This window comes from Anser brachyrhynchus (assembly GCF_964034855.1).
Source record: "Anser brachyrhynchus genome assembly, chromosome: 17".
Classification (NCBI taxonomy): Eukaryota; Metazoa; Chordata; class Aves; order Anseriformes; family Anatidae; genus Anser; species Anser brachyrhynchus.
Genome location: NC_137710.1, coordinates 12,206,307 through 12,233,756, shown reverse-complemented (window position 1 = coordinate 12,233,756; position 27,450 = coordinate 12,206,307). Strand labels below are relative to the sequence as shown.

The window sequence follows — 27,450 nt, the reverse complement described above, 5'->3', positions numbered from 1 at the left end:
TCTCAGGGCACTCGCTGATGGATGGAGAGGGAGAAAACCGCTGGATTTTCAGCAGCGAGCACACCTGTTGCCAGCTGAGTCTGCTCGTCCCACGAAGCAGAGGGCTGACGTACACGTCTCAGCTCTCAGCCTTTTAAACAGACCCTGAATTCGGAGCAGGAGGAAGAGCTTGTGCCCCAGGACCTCGTCTGAAACCAGCAGCAGGTACGGGGCAGCAGCACGACCCTCCCAAAGCAGCACATTTTTTGGCACAGCGCCCTGGGGACACGGACGCTTGGCGCAAGTCCCCCCCGCCGACCCTAAAGACTGCGGCAGAATTTGCTCTTAATCTCCGAATCAAATCGTGAATTGTACATTAAAAGCCACGCGTATATTTTCAAAGAGTTTTCCAAAACTGACCAAAGCTGGGGTTTGTTTGGATTTGGTTTTGAATCCGCGCTCCGCACAGCCCGGCGGTGATTTCAGCCCGATAGGGAGATAAGCATATTTTAGGAGCGAGGCCTGGGGTTTGCCGCATTCAGCTTTGTGCCTGTGTCATTTCTGTCCCTGCTCTTAGGCAATTGCCTCCCGTCTCTCCCTGCCTTGCTTTCAAAGGGAAAGAGGCTTTGCTTTTCAACCAGGGTACCGCTTTACATATGTACGCAGCTGATAAAGTATTTTCACTTCGCCCCTTTCCCCTCTGGGAATCGCTGTCTTACGGCAAAACTGTTTTGTCTGACAAGGACTGCAACAGATTACACGTGTTGGCTGCAAACACTGGGCCTTTTTTTTTTTTTTCTTTTTGAGAACCGCATACCTTAAAAAAAAAAAAAAATCCCTACAAAACCTCCCGGTCTCTCCAGTGCCATGGTGAGCTCTGCCTTCTGCCTGGTCACTCCAGGAGCGAGGTACGAGCCCAGCATCCTGGGACTGGTGGCGTAGCAGCTGTCCGGGCCGTGTCCTGGTTGCTTTTCTCACGTGCCCAAATCCACCAAAGTCCCACTAATGTCACTCATTGCCTGGTCTGGCCAGAAATTTTGGCTGCAGTTTGGGTTGGGATTTCCCGGGACCCCTCAGCGTCAGAGCGACGATGCTGTCGTGCTGCTGAGGACCAAGCACTGAGGTTCACAGAAATATTTTCTAGTAATTCCTTAGGAATTACGATTTTATATGTCAGCATTAGCCCCCCTTTCATAAAATCACTTTGCCAGTTTCAGTGTTGCCTGGTGGGTACCCGGCCCTGGCCGATCGCTGTCCCTGGCGCTGCGCTCCCTGCTGCCTGGTACCGGGGGCAGATCCAGCGGTGGCGCCGTGTTCAGATGTTGTACACCGGGGCTGAGATGTGCCTGGATTTCAGAGGGAGAAAAATCAGGACTTTGTGCAGTGTTACAGAGGGCAACCAAGGCTGGAGGTGCCTCGGGATGGCGTGGAGACGAGGAGCTGTTTTGCGTGCGCGTTCGTCACCAGCTGATCTAGGCAGTGCCTCGCGTGCTTTAAAGGGAAAAGAGGAAATGTTTAGCAATGTGCATGAATAATTACAAAGGGTGCGTCACTGGGAGGCAGCTCAGAAGGAAGCTGGCCTCCTGGAGGGGTCTTAGCTGGGCGGTGACATCCGAGGCAGGGAACCCAGACGAGCTCGGGTGCTGCCGGGGAGTGCGACCTGCCCAAGGCGTGAGGCTAAGGTGCAGGGTTCAGTTTATCCACAAACAAGCTAAAACCAAAGCATGTCCTCCTGCACCTCATTTTGTGTGTCATGGAGGAGCCAGAGCCACGGCAGGGTGCGTGGAAGGGACCCGTGGGGGACAGCTCTGCCCGTGCCACCGCTGCGGGGCTCCTCCAGCCTGCCCTCGGAGGTCTCCGGCGATGCCTGCGTTGAGCAGGGTTCAGAAGCAGGTCCAGTTGTCACCAGTGGCCCAGGGATGCTTAAGCCGAGGGAGAAGTTGTGTTTGTCCCAGGTGTCGATGCTCTCACCGGGTATGGGGGTTGTTTCTGGGGGAGAAGATCTCACAAATCGGTGGGATACCGGGGTGAGGACCCGGCTTTGGGCACCCTGGCAGTATTCAAATTCAGTGATCCCTGGTGAAAGCTTCACACCCAAAGGCACCCAGAAGTGACGGGAAGCATAACCTGATCTTTTCCCCCCTGCTCACTTCCCCCCCCCCATTTCACAGTATCTCACGTGAAATCCCACTGAAGCAACAGGTCAAGGTCCGGGGAATACTTCTCTTCCCCCGAGTAGTTGGTGGAGATAATTAACTCTGTGCTCCCTCAGCTGAAACTCGGCGTGGCTGCGCTGAATGAAGGGAGCCCGAGGCGTGCGGTATCGATGGGGAATAGACGGGGGAGAACGACAGACGGAAAACAGGCAGGATGAACGGGTAGGGAGCAAATACTGCTCGTGGTGGCAGCCCAGCTCGGGGCTGCACCGACTGGCACCCCCAGCATCTAGCACAGGAGCCAGGGCACCTTTATGTGGGCTTCTCGTTGGGCTTTGCAGACCCCTTGAAAGCCTTTGGGCAGGGGAAGGCGAGGAGCTCAGCTGGCTCTGGGTGAAGCTCCGCCAGATCCTGGTGCAATGTTCACTTCAGGGTGGCTCAGCTTCCTTCACCCAGCTCCTCTTTCTTAGAGAGCCAAATCTGGGGATCCTGAGATGCTCCTCGGGCCACGGGGGCTGCGGAGGGTCTCATCCAGCGCTGGTTCCTGCACGCTGTGGCCGTTCAGCCCAGGACCTGCCAGCCCCACAGGGTCCCCTTGGGAGGTTTTGGAGTCATCAGCACGAGGACAGCCCAAGCGTCAAACAGCAAAGCTGGTAAGACCTGCACAATGGCAGCTGAGCTCCGCTTGTGCTGACATTTGGGGGGATCCATCCTTCTCCTGGCTGTGCTGGGCAGTCAATCCCCGCTCCCTGCCTCAGTTTCCCCTTCCAAGCTTTTCGGAGGAGGCTCTGCCACGCACAAACACTTGGGATCCTCTCCAGGAGATCCCTGTGGCTTCAGCCTCCTACAGAGGAGGGCATTTATGGAAAATATGAAACTTGGGGCGTTACATATTTTAAAAAGAAGCAAAGGGGAGAGGGTAGCGACCGTTGTGTGCTGTCCCTGCCTTGGCTCTGGGCATCAATTCTGGTCGAGGTGTTTTATCCTGACAGAGGCCCTTCCGAGAACGTTTAGGATTAAACAAGCTGTAGCTCCTTCCGGATGATTCACAGCTCAGAAAGACAGTGCTGCGCAGCAGCCAGGGAGGTCTTGGGCTCCTCTGAACCCATCTCGGCCCGAAACCCACCCCTTGTGCCCCTGCTTTTGGTGGCTCCACTCTAGCAGGACACCTCCAGTTCTGCCCCCACCACGGGAAGGCCAGCGGGATCCCCGCAGCCGGCGTGACGGGGACGAGCAGCCCCGCTTCCCATCCCTGCACCGAAAGGGAGAGGGAGGGAGAGAGAGAGAGAAAAAACGGGAGGGAAAGGACATGTCAAATCAATCATATTTAAACAAAAGCCGCTTTGGCCCAAGGGCCCTTTTAAAAGCTGCTTATTTAATTAAAAGTCCCATTTTCCATATTTATGGCCCTTATTCAGTTAAATATTAACCGCCTGGGCCAGCGCTGGTTTATTCTTTGGGAAGAGGCGGTGTTGGGAGTTCATTAGGGGTTTATCAGGCAGCCGGGGCGCCCAGCAGATGGATGGACGCAGGACAGCGCACGCAGGGACGGCACCGCCACCGGCCCAGCTCATCGGTGACACCCCTTGTCACCTTCCCAGCCACCGTGCTTAGGGCAGGATGCAGGGAAATGGGGGAAGAATAAGGGATTTGGGACTGTTGGGCCAAATCCTCCTGCCCTGGGTGGGGACTCTCCTGGGGAGTATTTCCTGGGCTCGTAGGGATTTAAAGGTGATGAAGACCTCAGTGCTGCTGGCAGATGGGCCGAGGAGCTCAGCACCAGGGGCAGGCAGGGACAGCGTGCATGGTCCCATCCCAACCACCCCACACAGCTTATCTCCCCAGTGCCCCTAAGCGGTGGCAGAGTAGTCATGAAAACACCCCCATTTTGTCCCCAGCTTCTTGGAACATTTCTGTGCTCCCCACTAAACCCTTCCTGGGGCTGTAAAACCAGCACTGTCTCCAGCCAGGACCAAATTCCCAGCAGCTCAGCCAGTTGTCCCTGATGGCACGTGAAAGCCACGGCTGTGTTGGACCCAGCTCAGCCGGGTTTGGACAGCTTAGAGCCGAACCTCGTTAGAGGCTCATCAGCCAACTGTGGTTTCAATTATTGGCCTCTGGGAGCTGGAGGCAAGAGTTAGGACCTCTGTGCGGGTGGAGGTGGACCTCAGTGGGATGCACAGCATGGAGAAGGGCCAAAAAAGCATAAATGGCTCGAGGAGTTGGCAATGCTTTTAGAAAACGTGGGAGCAAGGGGAACCTGAAGCTTGTATAGGCTCTTCTTGGGTTGGGTTGGGTGAGTTGGGTTGAGTTGATTTGGGTTGGGTTGAGTTGAGTTGGGTTGGGTTGAGTTGAGTTGGGTTGGGTTGTTGGTGCCCCAAGGAGCCACAAGATGTCCTGGCTATGGCGGAGTGAGTGGTGTGAGCACCACGTTGAGGGCAAGGCGCTGAGATGGGGACAGGCTTGCCATTTCTGCCCGTAGGGCTGAAGACCACGTGTAGGTGATGGCTCACGCGGCATGAAATGCCTGTGCTGGTTTTTAGCGACTGCTCTCCGTGCCTCTTGGTGGCTGCTCCACCTGGCTCTGCCAGACATGGTTGTGACCATAACGAAAAGTGTCTGCTGACCTCCGGCTGCTTTAACCTGCCCACAAGGAACCATGGGTGGGGAGAAGCGGTTCCTCCTTCACCACATAGTTAGCAGATTGTGGTTAATTGGCTCTTGTGTGTGCCAGGAGGTGCCCTCAGGAACCCTTGGGATGGCTACAGGAGATTGGGGCTCACCTGGGCACACCCAGGAGCTCGGTGCGAACCCCTCTGAGTGGCTTTTAGGGCATCCGCGTGCATCCCCGAGGTGCCCCGGCGAGCTGGGTACCACCGTGCCAATGCAGGGACGCAGCGGAGGGGTGAAGGGAGCATCTCCCCTTCCACCCCAACACCAAACGAGCTCTCCTCTTCCTCTCCAGCAGCAATAAAACCAGAGCGGACCGCGCCGCGGGAGTCCGACGGGGACCCGGTGTCGGCGGGGCGGGCAGGGCGAGTAATGAAACGGAGCCGGCGATTTTCTCCGGGGACGGCGGGCGAGGAGGGGGAAGGCTGGCGCGAGCCGCGGGGACGGCGGCGGGAGAGGCAGAGACACCGGGTTATCAGAGAAGTGTGAAGACAATAATGCAATCTGACATTTCTGAAATGAGACCCCCCGGTTGCCCTGGCAACGGCTCACGTGGGAGCAGTTCCCGGGAGACGGCTCCGAGATGTACCATAAATGATGTTTGATTAGAATTTAAATCATTTAGGCGGAGAGAAGATAGGCCTTTTGTCAGCGAGGGGACCCGTGGGGGTCAGGCGGCTCCGAGCGCGGGGTGGCCGGGGGCGGGGGGGACGCTGCCTTCAGCCTCACCCTCCCCACCAGGCACTTGAGGCCGAAGCACCCACGGTCTGTGTGTGCGTGTGTGTGTGATAGGAGGAAGAGGATGCCTTCATGTCCTGGGAACAGAGCTGGAATCTCAGCGATGATTCCAAAATTTTTGGTGGTTTTACTTCATTTTTTCCCCAGCTGGTGCGAAGCCACCGGGCCCCTACTGTGGCTTTTGCAGCAGTAGCAAATGTGCGCTGTAATTAAGACAATAACACTCAAAAATCAATTCTCCCTCCCCAGAAGTTTTCCCCAGGAGCAGGGGTGCAGCGTGCCGTTAGCCAGAGCGGAGCATCGTTCCCCGGAGAGGTGGGTGGCTTTGGGGGCAGCTGGGGATCCACACACGGCCCTGGTCAGCTCTCGGGCACCCAGCCCTCTTTGGGACCCCGCACAGCTGTAGGGCGAGCATTTCCCAGCTCTGAGGCGTGCGGTGAAGTCCCCTTTGCTGGACCAAGCCGTGTGCGGGGTGAAACACCTCGCCCGGCTCCAGGGGCTCGGCAAATTTCGCGCTTGGAGCAACCGCGATGGAGACGGGGCCGGCGGCTGTGGTTTGTGCTGCTGCCACGCCGGAGCTGCTGCGGCGGGGTTCATCGGGTGAGGTCCCAACGTGGTGGGAAGGAAAGGCAGGAATTGCTCAGCTCGGGCACGAGGGCTCAGCTTTAAGCAAGCTCCTGCGGCTCAAAGGCTCTCGGCCCCGGGGGGCACCACTCAGCGCGCCCCTGCCTTGCCCAGCCGGCCCCGAGCGTGGGTTCAAAGCACCCGGACCTTGTTCTAAGGTCCTGGGGGTGTGCAGGGACGGCCACCACTAAACCAGGAGGCATCCCAGCTTCGGGAAGGCTGGCTCCCTGGAGAAAGCTGCTGCACTGCTTTGCTACCTGCCCGCAGGAGGTGCCTCGGTCACCTTCGGCGGGGACTTGTGGAAGGACGGGGGCTCGCTCGAGTGCGCAGGGGACTACGCCTGGCTGCGATGCTTCATGAGCTCATCTCCCCGTTCAGCTGAAGGAGGCAGGGCTCGAAAGGCACCGGCTGGGCAGGACGGGGAATTACGGGGCCTTGGAAGCTCTTGGCAGCAGCACGACCAAGGCGGACAAGGGGGTTAAGTCACAGCGTTGCCAAAGGGGAGCGATCTCGGTTTTTTTCCCCAAACTGAGCAGCCCCAGCTGGAGGAGCCACTTGTCCCTCCAGTCCTATAAACCCTGGGCTGTGGTACAAGGTGAGGTAAGGCAGAAAAGCTGCCGCTCTCCGTGCTGCGGGGGGAGCCAGGCTTTGCACAGCCTTTCCTCTCGGAGATGCTTTGCCCTTTAATGCCACGGTTTAGGTTCAGCGAATCTTCAGCGCCTGCTTTTCAACTTCCAGAAAATGCCATCTGATCATGAAATTAGAGCTAAACTAATAAGTCTCAACAAATATTAATCTAATGAATTTAGCTTCTTTCTGTTTGTGGACTGGCAATGAGGGAATCGCAGTGTTCTCACATGTATTAATTATTTGAATGTATTCAACAAACCTTTCCTGGCTGTTTTAACCGTGTGGCTCGGCCATGAATATTACAGCTCCAACTTTTGTCTCTTTGGTTGTGATCACTGGAAGCCGAGCGACAATCGCCCATCGGCTTGTGGTAGGAATTCAACGAGAGGAGCGCCGAGTCGTGCATGCCAAGCGTGACTTCTGGTGGTGGCTTTGCATCTTTGGAAAAATCCCTGGGTTTGTGCTTGTGAGCCCGGGTAGTGGGATGGGGCTGGACAGGACCACGGGAAGCCTGGGCAGCCTTCGCCCTTCTGGTGGCTCTGCTGCAAAAAAAAAAAACGTGGCCTGGAAGCTGGGCGCTGTGCAAGGTCCCACGGGACACGATGGGGGATGAGGTGATGGGTGCCACCTCGGCTGGGTCTCCTCTCTCCATCCCATCCCTCGGGCAGCGCGCGCAGGCGGCTTCGTTCCTCCAGCGGTGCCCAAGGAAAAGCCTCCGCGCAGGCAGGGGATGCCGCGAGAGCTCCGGGGACCCAGCTGCGGCGCCGACGGCGACATCCCGTTAATTGGCACACACCAAAAGCGCAAACCCCTTACAGGACCGGGCTTGCCATCGGCAGCCAGCACCCGGGGAAGGCGTCCCGCGGCTCCGGCCGGCTGTCCGAACCCCGCGGTGGAGCTGCCCACGGAGGAGCTGCCGTCGTGGTGCTCAGGACCCCCCCCCTCCTGCCCGCTGGGGCTCCGCCGGGCTGGTCTGAGCACGCCGGAGGAAGGGGGCTCGGCGGACGTGTTGCTTTTCAAATTAGCACTGAATTGATTGGGGTTGGGAAGCGGCAGCCAGGGCTCCAGCGCTGCCACACAGGAACGAGGATGGGTCCAGAACAGAGATAGAAAGCTGAAGGTATCGCTGCCGAGGCAGGTGATTTTTTGGCAAACATTAAGGAGCCGCTTCAGCACTTCTGGGGATTGGTTTTTATTTCCTTTTAGGTCTCCAGTTTGCTGCTTAAACCCCCTGCCCGGTCCCCTCGCCCTGCCCCTTGGCCCCACTCGTTTCCCTCCTTTCCTCGTCTGTAAAATGGGTGCGTGCACAAAAGGCTGCGTTCGTCCTTCAGCTGATGTTTGCAGCTCCCAGCGACGCTGCTTGCTGCAGAGAGGGCTTCCCCCAGAGGGAAAATAACGGTGCAGGGAGAAGTCAGCGGCTTCGTTTTTATCCTAAACCTCCTGAATTTAGCAGGGGGAGTCTGCAACCTCTGCCGGCGCTGTGATGAGAACAGGACGGGTGGCAGTGGGATGGCGTGACACCGGCAGCACCACGTTAGGGTATCACGACCCCTTCAAGGTGGGGGACCCCAACCCTCATCCAGAAAGCGCCCAAGACCTCGGCCTCCTGCCCGGGGCTGGGCTCATCCCTGCGGTGACCTCCCCAGCAGGAGGCCCGGCCGTCCTCCCCCTTTGTTCTGCTCCTGGCAGCCGCAGCTCCGGCGGCGCAGAAATGACTGATGGAGCGGGGAGGGCCACGGAGGAATGCTGCGGGGTGGGTTTGTGGGTTCGCGGAGCTCCTCTGCTCCCCTGCCTCCCCCTTTCCCCTCCTTTCCCTCCTTGGCCTTCGCCAGCCGTGCCTGGAGGCCGCCTGCTCTGGTCCTCCCTCGCAGCCTCCTCCCCGCGGTTCCTCTCCCTTCTCCCAGGGACGCACGACGTGGTGCCGGGGGGAGAGGATGGAGGAAGCGGGCACCTTGCAAAAAGGAGCTCACGTTTGCACAGCAGCCTCGCGGCTCGGAGGATTAAATCCCCTCGTTCCTCCGAGGGAGGCGAGGAGCTGGCTCTGTGGTGGCTCCAGCAGCGGTGACATTTGGGGACGCTGCCGGGTTTGCGTGCATCCCCACGCCCTGCTGGGGGGCACACCAAGCGCCGACGTCTCCAGTGGGATCTGCCAAAAAAAATCACCTGGCTCTGATCCTGCTCCCTGCCTCCGCCACGGGTGACGGGGGGACCGTAATCCCCGCTCCTGCCTTCCCAGCTCTTGTTTTGCCTCCGTCCCCGTCTCCTCCCCGCGCAAACCATTCGAGTGGCTCTTGGCTGCTTATTTCCTCCGACGGCATCAGGCTACAAGTGGCTGCGCGGTTCAAATGAACACCACCGGGATTTTTATTTTTTTATTTTTTTTCCTCGCCTCCGCTCCGGAAAGGGGGCTCTCCGCTCCGCTCTGCCTCCCGAGGGAAGGTGCCAGCCCTCCTCCCGTCCCTCTGCCCCCCTTCGAGCCCCGGGAGCCAGCCTCTGCCAACTGAGACGGACATGGAAGGCATTTTGGGGGACACGGGATGGGGTTTGATAAGGATGGGGTCTTCATCCATGTAGGACAAGCATCGCGGGGCGCACCCTGCGCTCTCCCCCTCCAAGGACCCCAAGCCAGCGCCTCACAGCAGCCCTTGGGGTGACGGCGGGGTGCAGCTGGGCTCCTCCGAGTTCACTCCTCACCGAGGGCATCCCACAGCTCTGCTCCTGCCGCCCCTAAAAGCCCTTTTCCTATGACCGGGGCGAGCAACGAGGGCACAGTCGGTCCCCACATCTGGAAACCCCACAGCTGGGCGCGTTGCCCCCAAAACCTTGCGCATCCAGCCCCTGTCTCCTGTTTTTTCCCCCCCCCCCCCCTTTTGCCCCAAAAAAGCCGTCAGCAATGCCCCAGCGGCGGGATGTGAACACCCTCAAAATTCGGCTCAGCACCCTCGTCAGGATCCGTCCCCATCTCCCCTCCCTCCTCCCTCACAGCTGCTTTCTCCTTCTGCTCCTGCTCCCCTCTCGCTCCCTCCACTCTGCCTCAGAGACACACATAACTCTCCCGTGAAATATATACAGTGTAAATATATAAAAAGCCGGCGTTTGCCTGCTGCTTATGTATTCATGAAATAGTAAATAAATTTTATGGGATAATGTGAAGGCTGCCAGGGAGCAGGAGGATGAAAACTAACCCCTAATGAGGCTCCGTGTCAGCTCGGCACACGCGGGATCGATCTGCCGCTTCCATTTAGCGCCCAAGCACGGGGGTGCAGGAGGCGCTTCCTCGGGCACCGCCGCGGCCGGGCGGCACGGGGACACGGGGACACGGGGACACGGGGATGGGGAGGGCGTGGGTAGGGGTCCTGCAGGGGCTGCGCGGCTCAGCACCAGATGTGGGAGGGGGAGAACGGGCAGGGTGCCTGGGGGGGGGGATGCAGGGGGGGTGAAGAGGGTGCAGGGAGGGATGCAGGGAGGGATGCAGGCTTGTAGGGGAGAGATTCAGGGAGAAATGCAGGCTTGTAGGGGAAGGATGCAGGGATGGATGCAGGCTTGTAGGGGAGGGATGCAGGGGAAAATGCAGACTTGTAGGGGAGAGATGCAGAGATGGATGCATGCTTGTATGGGCAGGACGCGGTAATGGATAGAGGCTTATAGGGGAGGGATGCAGGCTTGTATAGGAAGGATGCAGAGAGGGATGCAGGCTTGTATGGGAGGGATACAGGCTTATAGGGGAGAGATCGCAGGAATGGATGCAGGCTTGCATGGAAGGGATACAGAGAGGGATGCAGGCTTATATGGGAAGGATGTAGGGAAGGATGCAGGCTTGCATGGGAAGGCTGAAGGGATGGATGTAGGCTTGTATGGGAAGGATGTAGGGATAGATGCAGGCTTGCATGGGAGGGATGCAGGCTTGTAGGAGAAGGATGCAGGGATGGAAGGATGCAGGCTTGCAAGGGGAAGGCACTGCAGGCTTTGACAGGCTGCTGTGCTCAGCAAGGATCTTTTCATTTACCAGCAGGCGAGGAGGGCTGGGGGTGACAAGGCAGCTGGGGGTGGGGGCGGGCTGCAGAGGTGGGGGCAGGCAGGTGACATCCAAGCACCTGCTGGGCTCCAGCCCTGCTGCTGGTTTTGGCAGCGCAGGAGGGATCCCTGCCTCCACCGAGCTGACCCCTTGGCAAAAAGCAGCTCCCGAGCCTTGCTGCCACCCCTGCTCCTTCCCCTGAGACCGTCAGAGAAAGGGCTGAGAGGGGCTGTGTCTCCTTCTGCACCTCCTCAAAGGCCACCGTGGACTGCCACCTCCCCGTGCAGCGGGGCAAAGGCTCCGTTAGCCCACCCCAAGGGCCCCTCAAGCAGGACCCGCTCACCCTGGCCTCTCCCTGCACACCCGCTGCCAACCCTGGCCGGGAAAACCCCACAAGGGACCCCATGCTCTGCCCCGAGGGGCTGGGGCTGTCCCTCCTGCCCTCAGCCTTCCCAGGCAGCAGCCCAAACCCATCACTGCTTGTCCCAAACAAACCCAGGGAGCGTGTTACTCCCTTCCTCCCCCGCAGCCGGTTGTGCGTTCGGAGGCATTGACCTCCCTGTTTGGGGTAATTTTCGGCGATATTTGAACACGGGGTGGAAAAACACAGCAAAGCTGGCAGGCTATGGGAGGGATACAAGTCCCACGCGCAACACCGGGTGCTGAAGCTGGTGGGAATTCCGTGATTTTCTGCCAAAAAAAAAGAAAATTGATTCACATCAATCGAGTTGCTGATTTCATCAGCTCCTCGGAGAGCTGGCGATGCCGTTGTGCCGGGTGGCGTCGAGCATCTTGCCTCCGTCATCGCCTGCCACGAGATGACGGAATAACGCACATGGCAGAGTAATGGCAGCCGAGATAAAGTCCAAATAACATGATTTCCAAATAATGTGATTATTGCCTCGGATGTTCCCTTTCCACCAGGCACCGGCGCGGGAAGGTGCCCCGTCCCCCCGTGCCCACCCATGGGCGCTGTGCCCGGGGCCGCCGCAGCCCCCCCGGCGCAGCGTCTCCCCCTCCTCCCCCCTCGCATTCTTTTTTATGGAGGGAATGAGATGGAGAAGTAAAAATTATTAACCCCGAGGTCAGCACTGGCTGCCTCATTCCTCTCTAGCTTCAAGCACTTTCTCCCTCATCTGTTTCACAGACAGCGATGTTCGGCTCAACACATTTGCATATACTTATTGCTTTTTTTTTTTTTTTTTAGTCTTTATCTATTTATTTATTTTTAAAGAGACAGAACCGTGCTTTTCTCCCTCTTTTTTTTTTTTTTTCCCCTCCTGCGAGCTGTAACCAACTGCCAGGCTGGGGATTTGCGCTCCCTCCTTCAGCAGCGCCAGCCGAGCGAGGCAGGGGTGCGCCGGCCTCGACGCCTCCTTCTTCCCCTCAATGTCGCCGCTGATTTTTGGGGTCCCTGCAGGGCACCCCGCTGCCGTAGCCACGCAGGTTTTGGTGCAAGCCACCCCGATGCTCCCACGCACCAGGCATCCGAAGCCATCATCAGCAAAGCCGTGCCGTCGTTTGGGCATGGAGCGCGTTGCGACGGGCCAGGAGCGTTTTGTCTCCAGGGACTGACCGCAGCCAAGGCTTTCCTCTGCCACCCAGCCTGACAAGCACCGAAAAAAATTTAAAAAAAATAAAATAAAAAATGGAGCGTGGTCTATCTGAAGCTGAGCGTCTCCAAAAATCACTCGCAGATATTCATAATGGTCCGGCAGCTATTAGCGGCGCAAGGAAGAGGGAAAGGGAAGGAAATGAACGCCGGGCGAGAGGAGAAAATTCATAGCCCCGCCGATACGCCATGATAAATAATTATGAGTTATTAATTTTAAATTACATCTTTAATGCGTTGCATGATTTTAATTCCCACCGCAGTATTAATATAGGGGCCGTGGCTTTGATTAATTCGAAGCGGAACAGAAAGGTGTCGATTCCCAGGGCCACCGGGGAGGGCTTGGCCGTGGGGTGCTGGGTGGGGAGCACCCAGAGGTGGGGCGGGGAGCACCCAGGGGTGGGGTACAAGCACTGGGGACGGTGACAGCGGGGTGTTTTGGTGCTGTGTTATTTTTTTTGGGGGGGGGGTCACTGCGTCGGGCGTGCATCGCGGTGCTGGGGACCCCCAAGCATCGCCACACCGCTGCACCGAGCGCCAAGCCACACGGAGGAGAAGCACCGGTTTTCATCCCCTGCACCACTTTATCCAGCTCTGTATCACCCACAGCACCTCCTCTCCTTGCTCCCGCTCTCCTGTATCCCTCTGGGCTGGGTACGGCCGCCCCACGGGGCTGGGAGGGCGAGCATCCCAGCCCCCCTGCCACCCCCGGGGCCGGGAAGCCGCTCTAAGTTTGCTTTCCGAGTAAACTTCCCTAAGTGTGACAATCGCTTTAGCTTCCCAGCGAGGATTTGCCGGGCTCCTGTTATCTCTTTGAGAGTCGGGAGTTCTCCAAATGGGCATGCGAGAGCAGCCGGAGAGGTCAGAGCCGGTTAGGCTGCACAGCCGTTCAAAGCCCCCTTCCAAGCGGCATTAAAGACGGGATTAAGTCTAAGAGGGTTATGGAGGGAGGAGTAAAACAGCCTTGTCCTGCACCAAGCACCGAGATAAGGCTCTGTTCTGGAGGTGTGAACCCCCGCGTGCGCCAGCCCAGGCGCTCGGGGGGCTGCGGGATAATACCGCAGGCGAGCGGATCAAGCCGCAGCCCGCGGCCCCCTCGCCGGGGTGGTGCTGCCCGCAGCCGGCCCCTCTTTATGGGATTTTTGAAGCTGGGGAGCGATGGCACAAGCAGCCCTGATTTTCTGCTGGCTGGGGACAGTCCGAGGCAGCGGCTGGGGCCGTGGCGTGGCCCTGATTTTTTGTCCTGGGTTTGGAAACCCGCGTCCTCCCGCATCTCCCCGGGCACTGGAGCCAAGACCAACCCCAAACTCCAGTGTCACCAGCCCCTAGTGTCAGCAGCCTCCAGTGTCACCTCTCGCCACCGAGCAGCCCCAGCCCCATCTTCCTGCACAATCAGGGAACCTGCCTGGTTCAGGTGTCACCGCACCGCCCTCCAGCCCCAAACATTTGGGGCCAGGCAGATGCTGGTTTAGCCCCGCTCAGCATGCCCAAGAAGCAATGACACATCGCCGTGCACCTGGGGAAACCGAGGCACACGGGACACCCGTGCAAAGCCACCGAAGGGGTGCTGAGAGGCTGTGCCAGGCTGCAGGAGCGGGACCAGGGCTGTGATGCTGGAAACGTTTCGGGATGGACGTAGGCACGGGATGGGAACTGGATGCTGGCTGCCCATCCCTGCCCACCCCGCAGCTCCTGAGGGCAGGGTTTGTGGGGTTTTTTTTGGCTTTGTTGGCCGCGTACCCAGGCCGCTCCGCAAAGAGCCAAGGTGCAGCGTGATGCCTGCATGTTCAGGGGCTGTTAAATTAAACAGCTTGGGGAATTAACGGCACGCTGCGAGCTGCAGCGATCACGCTCGCAGCCAGAGATGGCTGAATTTGCTCCTCACCCCCCCCCCCCCCCCCCCCAGGAAATAAATAAAAAATAGGAGAGAAAAGCAAAAAGAAATATAAGAGAATCCCTGCCTGCTGCATGGAGGCTTTTATTCCTCCCTCGCCCTTTCCTCCTGAGTTTATTGCAGCGGTTTGGAGGACTCTGTGTTGGGGCTGATGCTCCCCAGGTGCCCGCATCCCCTCCGTGCTGGGTTTGTGATGGGAATCTGCTTTTTGGGGTCTCCGGGTGCTCTGGATGCAAGCAGCAGTGCCACCATACCGTGCTTGCTCAGCACCAGCGTGCTTTTTCTTGCTTAAAGGATAAAAAAAAAACACAGCAAGGAGCTGCTCTGAGTTTTTTTGGGGGGGCAGCCTGTCCCAGCTGCCCCCAAACGCTGCTGTGGGGTTGCCACAGGAGCTTTGGGCAGTGTGGGGAGGGGGCCGGCTCTGTGCACCCCCAGGAGCGTTTTGGTGCGCCGAGCACCCCGGCAGGATGCTGGTTTATTTTTGCCAGGGAAGTTGCTGGCCCTTCACTTAGGCTCTTTATTTTTTTTATTATTTTTTTTTTCTCGTTCTGCACATGCAACAAACCCAACTGGAGGAAAAGGAGAAAAGGAGGAGGGTTTTCACAGGCGCCAAGGTAAAATCCCACGGTGCCGAAGCAGAGCCCCTCCAGCAGCCTGCTTTTTGCTGAAACCCCTGCAGCACGCGTGCAGCCCCGCAGCCTCGGGGAAGGATGGCCCGGGGGGAAGAAAAATCTTCCCATCCCATCCCCGTGCTGCCACGGAGAGCCATGGCAGCCTCCTGCCTGCCTTCCCACGCCCAGCCGAGGATGCCCAAGGGTTTGGGGCACCCCCTCCGTGCTGGCTGGGCTCCGAGCCCCCCACCTCGCCGTCCCCAGCATCCCCGCGCCGCTGTCAGGGAGGAAGACGTAGAGCAATCACGGCTCTGTGCTGCAAATATTAATTATCCGCTAACTGCTCTCCAGGCAGCCATTAGATCCCAGCTCTCCGACAGCTGTTCGCGGCCGCACGCCCGAGGGACGCGGCGGCAGGGAGCAGCCGGGAGGACAGCGGGGACCCGGGGGTGGCCGTGGGGAAGGGTCCCCGTGTTGTGCCCCCCCCCAGGGGTGGGCGATATGGGAAAGGGGAGCGAGGCAGTGTTTTTTTCCATGCAAACTGGTTTTATTTTTGGGGGGGGTGCTTCCTTCCAGTGGGGCTGCAGGGTTCGTGCATCCCCTCTGCAGCACCCTGCGTGGCTTCTCCTCCTCCCCGGCAGTGGGAGAGGAAGAAGTTGGAGAAATCCGGCTTTTTTTAATTGATTTTTCCCCAAAAAAAAAAAACAAACAGGCATGCTGGTGGGAAGCTGTTCGCTGCAGACAAAGGCGGCGCAGCCGGTGTCACCGGCGAGGAGGGATTTAAGGGCAGGCGGCCGCTACCTACGGCCACCTCCCGACATTTCGGGCTGCAGACCCCACAGCTCAGCATCCCTCCTCCTCCCATCCCCCGGGTGGGGAAAAAAGCAGGGAAAGCCATGCCTGGGGAGGAAGGCAGAGATTTTTGGGGCTCCCTGGGCACACATAAAGGGATGCTTCGCGCCCACAGAGGTACCCAAGCCCCGCCGGGCGCTGTGCACGAGCATCCTTCCTCCCGCCCGCCGGGACATAGCGAGCTGCTTAACGAAATAAATGAGCGAGGTAGGCCCGCACGCAGATAAATCTCTCCGAGAGAACATTTAGACGTTCCGTATTTGAGCTGGCCATCATTTAAATTACCGCTCTGCCTCCCCTCAACGCAGCCCCTCATTACCGGGGCTTAATTGCGGCGGCTCCTGGTGGGAATCGGCTGCCTCTGCCCACCCGGGATCCCATGGTCTGGAGGCTCCTGGGGGGCTTCCTGGGAAAGCCCCTGGCTGTGGGGATTTTTTTTTATGCTTCCCTGCAGCAGCCCAGGTTCCTGGGGCTGGAGAACACCTGGAGAAGGCGCTGCAAGGAGGTTGGGTCCTCTCCAACGTGCTGAGCTGCGCCCGTGGCTTGTAACTCCCCTTCTTCATCGTGCACCTTCTCGTCCATCCCAGCCCTGTGGGGATCAGGATACATTCCCCTTCTATCACCTATACGTGGAATAAATAGTTTTATAGATATATAGAATAATATGTAATAAACTAGGCAGGACTATGGGCAAGGTTGGTGGCACATCAGTGCAAAATCAGGAGTGGTGAGCTTGCTGGAAGAAGGACGAGGAGACCAAACCAAGCTCTTCTTCCAGAAAACGAGCCAAAGGACAAACCTACAAGAGATTTCAGCAGGGTGTCGAGTCCCTTGGTGGGGGGGGGGGGTGTTACCATTCACCCAGAGGTAAAACCTAAAGGCGGACACATTCAGGGACCGGTGCACCGTACATCTGGCCGCCTCTGCCATGGCGAGGGACCCAGAAAGACGTCGCCATTTGGAGCAGATTTCTCAAACTTGAGAAACTGGGGGGGACCCAGAGGAGGCAGAGGGGCTGGGGGGGCCGGGGGGGTGCGGGGGCAGAGCCGTGCCCCCTGCGTGGGGTAATTGGCAACCCCTGCCCCGCTGCCCCTTCTGCCGCGCGGTGTTTAATTGCGCCGGCTAACAGTTCAGGGGCAGAGCTGCTCGGGGGCCTTATCTCCGCTTTCACCATTTTTCTTTCTGGGAAATGAAGTTAAAAATCCCTTCACAGCAGCTCCAGTGGAAAAAAAAAAAATTAGTCCCCTATCACTATTTAACATGCACTGCTAAAAACTAGATAAACACAGGCCGTCACTTGGAGATTAGCTCCTCACATGACTAAATGATTTATTTAGAAGATTCCTTCTTTTCTCTCTCTCTCCTTCTCCCTCTCTCTCTTTTCCTTGGCTAAGAACATATTAATCAGAAATTAGAGGCAGGCTGAGGGATGGAGAACAGCCTGACAAAGAGCAAATGGGGAGGGGAGAGGGGGAAGGCTGGGGGAGAGGAGAGGGAGGGGAGGTGGGAGCAGGGAGAAGTGGGCATGGGGGAAGGTGGGGGGCAAAAAATATGTATTTGCAGGGTGAAAAAACGAATAAAGAGGGAAATACGGGGTTAGAAAGAAATGGGAAAATGTGTGTGTGTGTGCATCAGGAGGGGACCCAAAGGTTGGGGGGCCAGGAGGGGAGGCGAAGCACCGGGAGCATTGCGTGCAGCAGCGATGCGCAGGGCTTATCCCGCTCCCCGGGGGGGGGGCTGGCAGCAGTGATTAAGGTATTTATCTGGCAGGCAGCCCGGGGGGCACAGAGGAAGCCCCCCCAGCCCCTCGGCACCCCCGTGTCCCCCTCCCCAGCCCCGTTTTCCCACCGCAGGTGCGGGCGATAAGAGGTCCCGGTGCTGCTCAGGCGTGGAGGGGGCGCGGGGGGCCGGGGATTTGCGGAGGGGGATAAAGGGAGAACGGCCCCGGCAGGATTAGCGGGGGGGCCCCGTGCCAGGCTAGGTGCTGTGCAGTGTCCCTCTCCCTTTATCCACGGAGATAACCAGCCCCGAGGCTGAGGCCGGCAGCGATAAGGAGATTAGGCGGCTCAGCTCTCCACGGGCCCACCAGGAGGTTATCGAGAGGGGCTGGGCCTGAACTCGCCCCCAGCCCTGCCCCATGGGACGCCCCTCATCCCAAAATGCGGAGGGTGCTCCCCGTCGGACAAAGCAGGGGTTGGTATCCATCCCAAAATGCAGAGGACGCTCCCCATCACACAATAAAGGGGATGTTACCCAGCCTAAAACGTAGAGGATGCTCCCCATCCCACAAAGCAGGAGATGTTATCCATCCCAAAATGCAGAGGATGCTCCCCGTCCCACAAAGCAGCGCATGCACCCCACCATATCAAGCACAGGCAAGGTGGGAACCAGAATTCAATTAAATATGTACAAAACCGGATTTTTTATTATTATTATTAATCATAATACACTAACAAACCCTAACTAAGCAGAATCTATAACAACAAAAGTTCTTGCAGTACCCAAACGTGAGTTTTCCCTTTTAAACCAACCCTGGTACAAGCTGGAGGTGCCTGGAGCGAGCCCATCACCTCCGGCACCGGTGCATGGCCAGGACGACAAAAACCTCGTGTTTCTGCCTCAAAACGTGGGCAGGTCGGGTGCTGAGCACCGCCACGTGGGAAAACCAAGCAGAAGAGCGAACTCTTGGCACTCTGATAGCAAAAAAAACGTGGCAGCACTTCGAGGTTTAAGTTTTTAGCAGCAGACTTTCAGTCAAACTTTCCTTAAAACTTCAATAGCAAATATGTACAGCTATCTTTATATATACATATATATAAAATTGTACATATCTATTTAATTTTAATATGAATAGATCTTGCTAAATGTAGGCTTTAACATAGGTTTGCCATAATTTAAGCTTTAAATTTTAATTCAATTAAATTTTTAAGGCAAAATGTAATTCATTCGAATTAAAACCTCCAGCTTCTGTCCAAAAAGAAAGTTTGGATTTTAATTATAACGGGCACCTTTTCATTTATTTTTTGTAATTGATTTTGATCCGCCCTTTGCTCAGGATGACAAGCGAGCACCCCAAGCACTGTGTGTGATCCCTCAGTGGGTGCTTCCTGGGGTCACGCACCCATGGGCCACGTTTTAGGGGGCCCCGAGGATCTGGGAGCTGCGGGGGGGTGGCTGCGAGGGGCTCACATCATTGGGCTGGTGGGTGCTTGTGTGCAGGGTCAGGCGTGGAAACTTGAGTGCACTGCGTGTGCAAACTCCTGCAGGCAGACCTCTGCGTGCAAAGTTGTGCGTGCAAATTTGTGTGTACAAATTCCTGCATGCAAATCCTCGTTTGCAAAGCCAAGCACGTGAACCATTGCATGCAACTCTTTACATGCAGCCCCTGCGTGCAAACTGCTGTGTGCAAATCCTTGCATGCAAATCATGGTGTGCAAACCTTTGCATGCAAATCCCTGTGTGCAAATGATTGCATGCAAGTCATGGTGTGCAAACCTTTGCATGCAACCCATGCTTGCAAATCCCTGTGCGCAAGTGATTGCATGCAACCCATGGTGTGTAAACCTTTGCATGCAAACCCCTGTGTGCAAACCCCCATGTGCAAGCCCTGCGGCTCCAGGAAAGGCGGCAGGCCAGCTCCCTGCGCTCCCTGCCAACCCCATCTATACTTTCACAGCACTGGAGCCGCGTAACCCATCCCTGGGAGCCTCCACCTTCCCACCCCCTGCACCCCTCTGCTCGCAGGGCATGTCAGCAGGGGCAGTGGCCGCTGCGCTCCCTGGGCACGCTACAGAAGGGATGCTCGGTGTGACCGTGACACCCCCAGCTGGGATGAGCCCCCTCTCTTGCCCCAAAAATCAAGGGGAAGAATCAGAGGGACCAAAAGAGGCCGGGTGCGTGGGCACAGGGAAGCGGCGGCACGGCAGGCGTGCTCCTGCCGGCTGCACACACACACACAGGCACCCCGCGATACAGGCGGCGACGCAGCCCCAGCCGCCCTTCCCCAGCCTGACAGCCTCGGTGGCTGCGCTTATCTGCACCCATGACACCAGGAGCCTGAAAATGATTTTTGCATTTGATTTTTGCCTTTGCGTTTCCTCTCGTGCTGCTTTTCCTTCCCCCCCCCCAGCCCCGCAGAAGATCAGAGCGGCGCGATGCTCCCGCGGACTGACAGCTCGCACGCTGCTTCCTTCCTCCTCCCCCTCTCCCCTACTTTCCCCCTTTCCTCTGCACGTTTTTTTTTTTTTTTCCCATGCACTCCTTTCTCCTTCCTCTTTATTTTATCTCGATTTGCCACAAATCTGTTCCCCTACAAAGCAGCTGCCATCTTTGTTCGTTGCCATTATCAGCTGCGGCACACGGGCCCGGCCAGGCTGCCTGGCAGACAATTGCTGACTAATAGACTGTCTGAGAGCTATTGTAGAGTGTGTCCGAGGCAGATCTATCACCGTGTCCTATCACCCGTGCCGCATTGACACCGGGGGAGAGCGGCACGGAAGGGGGAACGGGGAAAGGGATGGGAAAAAAAAATAGAAGAAGGAAAAAAAAAAAAAAGGCTCCCGCTCGGCACGGCGGCATCGCTGCTGCCTGGACCAGGCGGGAGCAGATGTGGGCAGCATCTCCAGTGGGCTCCATCCTGCCTCCATCTGCCGAGGGACGGCGGCAGGAGGCTTCCCCAAGGCTGCTTTGTGGCCGAGAGGTTGCTGCCACCGGCGGCGCCGGCGGCTGCGGTGGGCGAGCTGCGGTGCCGGGGGGGCAAAGGAGTGGGAAGGGGAAGGGTGGGAGGGTGGGGGGGGGTTGGGGGTTTTGGGGTGGGGGGGTGCTGGTGATGGGGTGCGTGGATTTCCTGGGGGATGAGGGGTGCTGGTGCACCTTGTGGCTGTGCTCTGGGGTGTGCGGGGGCTGCAGGAGCTTTGGGGAGGCCATGGGGAATGGGGACCCACTCGGGAAATGAGGACCCCCCCCTGGGAAATGGGGACACACCCTGGGAAATGGGGACCCCCCTGGGAAATGAGGACCCACTCTCAGAAATGGGGAACTCCCCCCGGGAAATGGGGACCCACCCTCCTCCCTCAACCAGGCTCAGAAATCAGCCCCGGGGGCCCTTGGGTTCTGATTTATGGGGAGAAGCTTGGGGTATGGGCCTGCGGTGGTGGGGGTCCGCTGCCTGCCCCCCACAACACTCACAGGTGATTATCCCTCTGCCTTAACAAGGCCTGAGCTCCTCGTATTAAAATTTTGTGGCAGGGAAACATCGAGGGGCTGGAACCTCAATAACCTCCCTGCTGCGGCCCTGTGCTGGGCACTGGGAACGGGGACGGGGTCCCCAGGCAGGTGGGAACAGGGGGGCTGGGGGCATTGCCTACTGCAGAGCTGCTCCCATCCCATTTCCCATGCTCAGCTGGTCCCTTTCCCCAAAAAGGTCGAGAGAGAGAGGGAAGGGGACTTTTGGGTTGAGTTTCTTCAAGTTTGGCCCTTTGGGTTCTCCTCCATTTGCTGTGTCGGTCTCGCTCTGGGGAGGAGACCCCAAAAAAGCCACTGGTGCTGCCAGCAGGATGCACCCACGGGACTCCATCCCCCAAGGGATGGGGACAGAGGGGACACAGCACCAGGGAGGGGGCTGCTGGAGAGGGGTGATGGGGTGGGGGGGGTGGCTGGTGACCCCCCCAGCCCCAAAAATGGGACCCTGAGGCTGGGGCGAGCCGGAGATGTGAACGGCAGAAGGGGCTGCAGGTCAGCAGGACGTCAGTGGGGACAATTTGGGGACATGCACAGAGCAGCCCCCAGGCCACCATGGGATGGGGGGGGGCAAGGGGACACAGCCTGGGTCAGGATGTGGCCACAGGGTATGGAGATGCCCACCCCACAGCGCCCCTTGATGGGAACCGTCCCCGTCCCCGCCGTGCCAACGCGTGTCCCCAAATCAGGACCCCAAAGGAGGCGTCCAACCCCCGGGGAAGGAAAATACAAAGAAACACCGGGCAGGAGGCGTCGGGCTTTATTTTCCCCGGGCTGTAGAGCCTGATCTATGCGTGCGCACACAAGGTGAGATGAGCTGAATAGTTAATGTCCCCAGCGGGCTCCGCTCCCGCGCGCCGCAAAGTTGGGAACAAAATGACCGGCCATGCATTGAGCTGGCTTACATCGCCCTCCATATGGAAATGAAGATAATCCAGGTCGCAGCTTTGTGTGTGCTGCAGGGGAGGCAGCGGGGGACGGGGGGGGGATGGGGATGGGGACGGATCCTGCCCCGGCACGGGGAGGGAGAGCGGATCCCAGCGCCGGGACGGCCTCGGTGAGCCTCGGCCCCGTCCTTCAACCCAAGCCTCGTGCCCCAGCGGGGGCCAGGCTCTCCCTCTCGCACAGCCCACCTCTGCTGCTTCCAAATCCCGATGAGAAAGGATGATTTTCCCCCAAGTATTGCTAATCAGACAGACTTTTATTTGGCACCGGCAGGAAGACCCTTGAAGTGCCATCAGCAAAGTCTAATTTAAGGGGGAAACCCCCCAAAAAACAAGCAAATGCATGATTTGAAATTGTCCCCCAAATTAAATCCTTCCCCACTAGGCTGGTTTTAAGGCTTTGGCTTGCATGCATGCCTCTGGTTTGGGGTTGATTTGCTTTTTGGGGAGTGGGGTTCCGCAGCGCCCTGCAGTAATTGTGCTGCTTGTAAGGAATTAGTCGTTCGTGCAGTCCTTGTCTTTCCATTCCCCTCTTTTGTTTCTCTTTTTGCTGTGCAAGACACACGAGTGGCTCCGGTAGGTAGCGGGGAGAGGGGCTGGGTGGTGCCGGAGGTGGGAATTTGGGGGTGCCGAGCAGGGGACCCAGCAGCTCCGGATCCAACCCCAGCCCGGGCTGTGCTTCCTCTGGCCTCCTCCTCCACGCCGGTGGCTCGGGGACCCCAAACCTGCCGGCGGGTCCCCACGGCGGCCCCGTCACCATCTGTCTCGCCGCCCTTCGTGCAGGGCTTGACGTGCGTCTTGCGTAGCCCGATGTCTTGGCTCCCCCTGTAGCCGGTGGGGAGAGAAACACGGGCAGCCTCCGGGAGCAGGGGGGAGCCCAGGCTGCGTGCAGCCGGGTGGGCAGGGGGCTCTGGGCTCCCCCCAGACCAGAATACGCCGGAGAGGTCCACACCCCCTGGGCCATTCCCCTGTCCTGCTTCGGAGATGCTATGGGGTCAGATCACGCCCCAAAAGCCTCACTTTGAGGCATCCTCCGCCTGCCCCGGCGCAGAGCATCCTCCTCGGGGTGTAAGGGATGCTGGCACCCCGCGGGGTCCCCCCCCACAGACCTGTGCTCATCCAAGGGCAATAGTTTGGGGATAATTACGCTCCTCCATTGGCCCAAACTGTCCAGATTTAACACCAAACTGCACTGGAGCTGCCCCACGGGGCGTGCCGAGGGCGATCCCACCGCCGGCAGTACCCGGGGAAGCGGCGCGGTGCCAGCACGATGCCTGGGGAGCCCTGCGTGGTGGGGAAACACGCAGCCGGCGGAGAAACGGGGCCAGCCTCTTGATCACACCACCAAGAGCTGGCAAATTGCCGTGGCTTAACGAAGTCCCAGTGCCGAGCTGAGCTGCGGAAATCACTCCAGTGCGCGCCGCCAGCCCCTGCACATTTTTCTTCACCGCCAGGTAGGGCAGGAGCCAGGTCCTCATCTGACCTGGGCATCTGGGAGCTCTCCCTAAGCCAGGAAGGCTCTGCCGAATTTGGGGCAGAACGCCCCCATCCTGTGCCAGCTGCCGTCCCCTAGGGGGGCAGCAAGCCCCGATGTCCCCCCGCTGTGACCACCGGGGACGAGCCCGCGCGGCTCCATCCCCCGGGGCTGGGAGGGGAGCAGCGGGCGGCCCCGTGCAGGTGACAAATTGCCTCTGACGGGCGGCATCAGAGATACTCGCAGGAGCCATTTGTCCACGCTCCTGCCAGGGATGCTACGAGCACGGAGCGCTCGTGGACCAGCCAGGAACCGCTCCCGTGTAGGGCTCAAGGAGAGGGGCTCAGTCAGATGATGCTAAAAGGATGAGTTTCTGCAAACTGAGTGAAACGACCTCGTTCTCCAAGGGATGAGCACAGCAGGGAGCGGGGCTCAGGCCCCGACGGTGCCCCAGCACTGAGGACACCCGTGATGGGGCCGGGCTGGTGCCCGCAGCTTGGGGCAGGCTTTGCAGGAGCTCGGGTTTTCGGATCATGCCGTCAGCGCGGCAGCGTGGCGGTGCATCCAGCCTGGCTGTGCAATCAAGCCCTGCTGGTTAATTAAAGACTTGGGCCCCGAGATCTGCTCGCTCAGCTCCGCAGCAGCAACGCCATCAGACCGTTACGCACTGTTTCATCCGCAGCGGCTACGACCACGGCTAGAGAGTGGGTGGTTTGGGGCAAGAGCAGCTCTTCTTATTCTCTGGGTGCCATTTCCCACCAAAAAAAAAAAACAAAAACCACGGACAAACACGTGCCGGATGAGCCCATCCCTGCAGCAGCACACCTCTGCCTACCTGTGCCCGTTGACCCGGAGCAGGGGGGTGTCTCTGCCGTGTCCCCAGCCTAAATCACCCACACCCACCCCATTACCACCCCAGCTGGCTGCTCGCAGGCAGCCCGGCCCCGGGAGGGGCTTTGGGGTGGGGGCCGCGGGCGGGCACACGCTTTTTATTTCAGTAATTCTTTTATCTTGTTCTCGCACCCTGAACAGTATGAGCGTTCATCAAAGTAATTGACGCGGATGAAATTAGCGCTTCCTGCTATGTCGGACAGATAAACTTTGCTGAATATTGATTTTGCACAAAGAAAATGACATGTGCTTGGTCCTCACCCTTTATCTGGACGGAGCAGGGAGATGCTGGGGGAGGCGAGGGGGGAAGGAGGCAAGCCTCCGCTGGAGAAGCATCCATAAGAATTACTTTTATCTCCTCTCCCACAAGAAGACAACAGAAGATAAGGCTGGGCGACAGTGCTGGGGGAGGAGGTGGGGGAATAGGGAAGAGGAGCCCGGCGAAGACCTCCGCCGTGCGCTGGAGCGGCTGGGGGCTCTTTGTAAGCCGCGGGGTTTGGGCAGATAACCAGCTTTGCAGGGCCGTGCATCACGGAGAGCCAGAGAAAGGCGGGCTCCCCTCGGTCCCACCTGCGAAACGCTCGTGGCAGGGGGCTGCGTCCCCCCCGGCAGCACCGCAGGGCATCCCCCAGCCCGGCCCCGCGTCCCACCGGGTCGGCTCCTTCCTCCTGCAGGGACTGTTCCCACCTCGGCGGTCGCACAGCGCCGGGGTTTTGTGTCAACGCCGCGCTCGGCAGAAAGGGGACGCGGGGAACAAAGCTGGTACATGTGCTGCTTTTCCCAGAGCAGGGGTCAGCGCTGTTCTGCCAGACACGGGGCAACCTGGGCTCTGCACACAGAGCATCTCACGGCGCCAGCGGCAAGGCAGCCACCGGCTTTTTGATGGCTACAGGAGAATTAATGAGCATGCCCTGCTCTGCCTGGCACAGAACGGCTCAGTGGCGAACCCCGTTTGGACGAGCAAAGCAGAGGTAACCACTGAGCCCAGTTAGCTGCTCCCTAAATACAGGAAAACTGGGCGACACCTCCTAACAGGGGCTCAGGGCTGGTTTTGCAAAGCCTGGCATCCTTCTAACATCGCCTTCCGCAGCGGGTGCCTGGGGAGCTGCTGGAAATTGCCCCGAGAGGTGCCCCAAGAGCCACAAGGCAAGAGCTGGGGCTGGGTAAGGTGGGCAAGGAGCAGCTCATCGTCACCAGCATGGGGACAGCAATGGAGCTTCTATGTAAAGTCCTAAGAAAAAAGGAGGATATGGAAGGATTTGAGCCTGAATTTCCTGTGCCGTGCTGGGCATAGTGCAGAAGGCAATGGGTGCCTCGTGGACAAGGTCTTGGGGGGCTCCGTTGCCCCTCTCCCGAGCACATCCCCATGTGGGGCCATCGGCAGGGCCATCAGCGGGGGGACTTTTCTAGTTGGACCTTACTTAGAGAAGTAAGTGTAGACGTGAAGCTCGAGCGAGTGCCTCTCCGCAGGCTTGGCAGTGGACGAGTCTTCCTGAAAAATACCTTCTTGGCATTTTGGGATTCTCTATAGGCAAACCTCCAGGCTGACAAGAGGCGGGATGCTGCCCTCGCCTTCCTCCCGGGACCTGTGTAGGGCACCCCACGGCACTGAGCAAACTGTGTAATATGTGGAGCGAGCCAAATACCCCCAAAAAAACAGTAAAAATGACTCCTTCCATTGCCACAGGGGTGAGCCAGCCCAGACTGGCACTTTTAGTCTCCCCAACACCCAACCAGCAGCCTAACAGCCACCAGCGTTCGGTCCTTCCCTTTTCCTTGGGAAGCACACCCCACCCGATATTACAAATACTTTTACCATCTGCAGACTTCGGAGCTGTTTCTGTAAGTTTTCCTTGGCTAATGTTCGCTTAGGAAGCTTCGTTTAAGCCACGCGGGTTTCTCCTTCACCTGCACGTTCAGGCGGCGAATTCGCACTCTCGGCGGCTGTGTTCCGCTCCCCTCCTGTGCTCCCTGGCTAAAGGGAAGCACAGCCTCATTCAGCGTTACAATTTCTGGCTTCTCTTTCTTGATTTCTGCCTCCCCCTCCCCAGATATACCAGGCCTTGGGGAAAAAAAAAAAAAAAAAAAGAGAGAGAGAAAAAGAAAATCGCAGCCTTTAGTTTGCTGCTTGTATTTTCTAGACACAGTGCCCTGACATTGAGAGCAAACAGTTATTAAATAAATGCATTGTTAGGCATGCTTTTAGTCCTGACACCTCTGGTAAATCTGCATTTGTTATTTAGTGAATTAAGTGGTTTTAAATCAAGTTATAATCGGTGGGTGCCCTTGTACGCGGTATTTTATATCCTCCTGTGCATGCTTTGTTTGCAATTTCTGTACAATTTCTTTAGGTGCATTATATATTTTCCTTGAAACAGCGGCATGCTCTGCCCTGCTACCTGGCTCCGTAGAAAGCATCCCACCGTGAGCAGCTTGCCTCGACGGCTCGCTGCGGGGATGGGGTCCCTGGCTGGGGGCATCGCCCTTGGGTGCCCACCCAGCTGGGTGCTGCAGCCACCCTGGATTTATGGTCACTGTGCCCCTGGGGGGGGTGCTCAGGGAGAGCACATCACCCAGCCTGCTGCCCCTGCCTGGGCTCTGCACACCCAGGACCTCTGCTGAGAGCTTCTTCCCAGCCATGGGCAGTGCCAGGTCACAGAGTGCCCATATCACCATGATGTGGTCACCTGCATCCCTCCGTGACATGGCCATTTCCACCCCTTTGTGGTGTTGTCATCTCCTTCTCTCCATGACATGGCCATTTCTACATCTTCATGATGTGGTCACCTCCCTCTCTCCATGATATTGGCATCTCCCCTGCCATCCCTCCATGACATGGCCATCTTCATTTCTCCATGGTGTGGTCACCTCCATCTCTCCATGACGTGGCCATCTCCACCTCCATCTCTCCATGGTGTGGTTGCCTCCATCCCTCCATGACATGGCCGTCTCCACCTCACGATGATGTTTTCAGACCTGGGAGTCCTAGCCCTGCCAAGCCACCCAGCATGGCACTGCCTTCTGTGTCAAGAACCACAGGTAAGAACCATCTCACCTAACTTTTTGGTGTCTCCAAGCCTGGCCTAACCTTATGAGCCTGGCCATTTAAGGTCACAAATGTG

At 58.1% G+C, this 27,450-nt stretch overlaps 1 protein-coding gene across 1 annotated transcript in view; it reads left to right on the top strand.

Annotated features, from left to right (window-relative positions):
* The window catches only part of RBM19 (RNA binding motif protein 19), a 78,992-nt gene extending 60,229 nt beyond the window's left edge, over nucleotides 1-18,763 (top strand). Inside the window, exon 25 of the mRNA XM_080559197.1 lies at nucleotides 7-18,763. The gene's annotated coding sequence lies outside the window, so the exon portion shown is untranslated. The remainder of the gene's footprint in view (nucleotides 1-6) is intronic.
* Nucleotides 18,764-27,450: the final 8,687 nt, after the last annotated feature.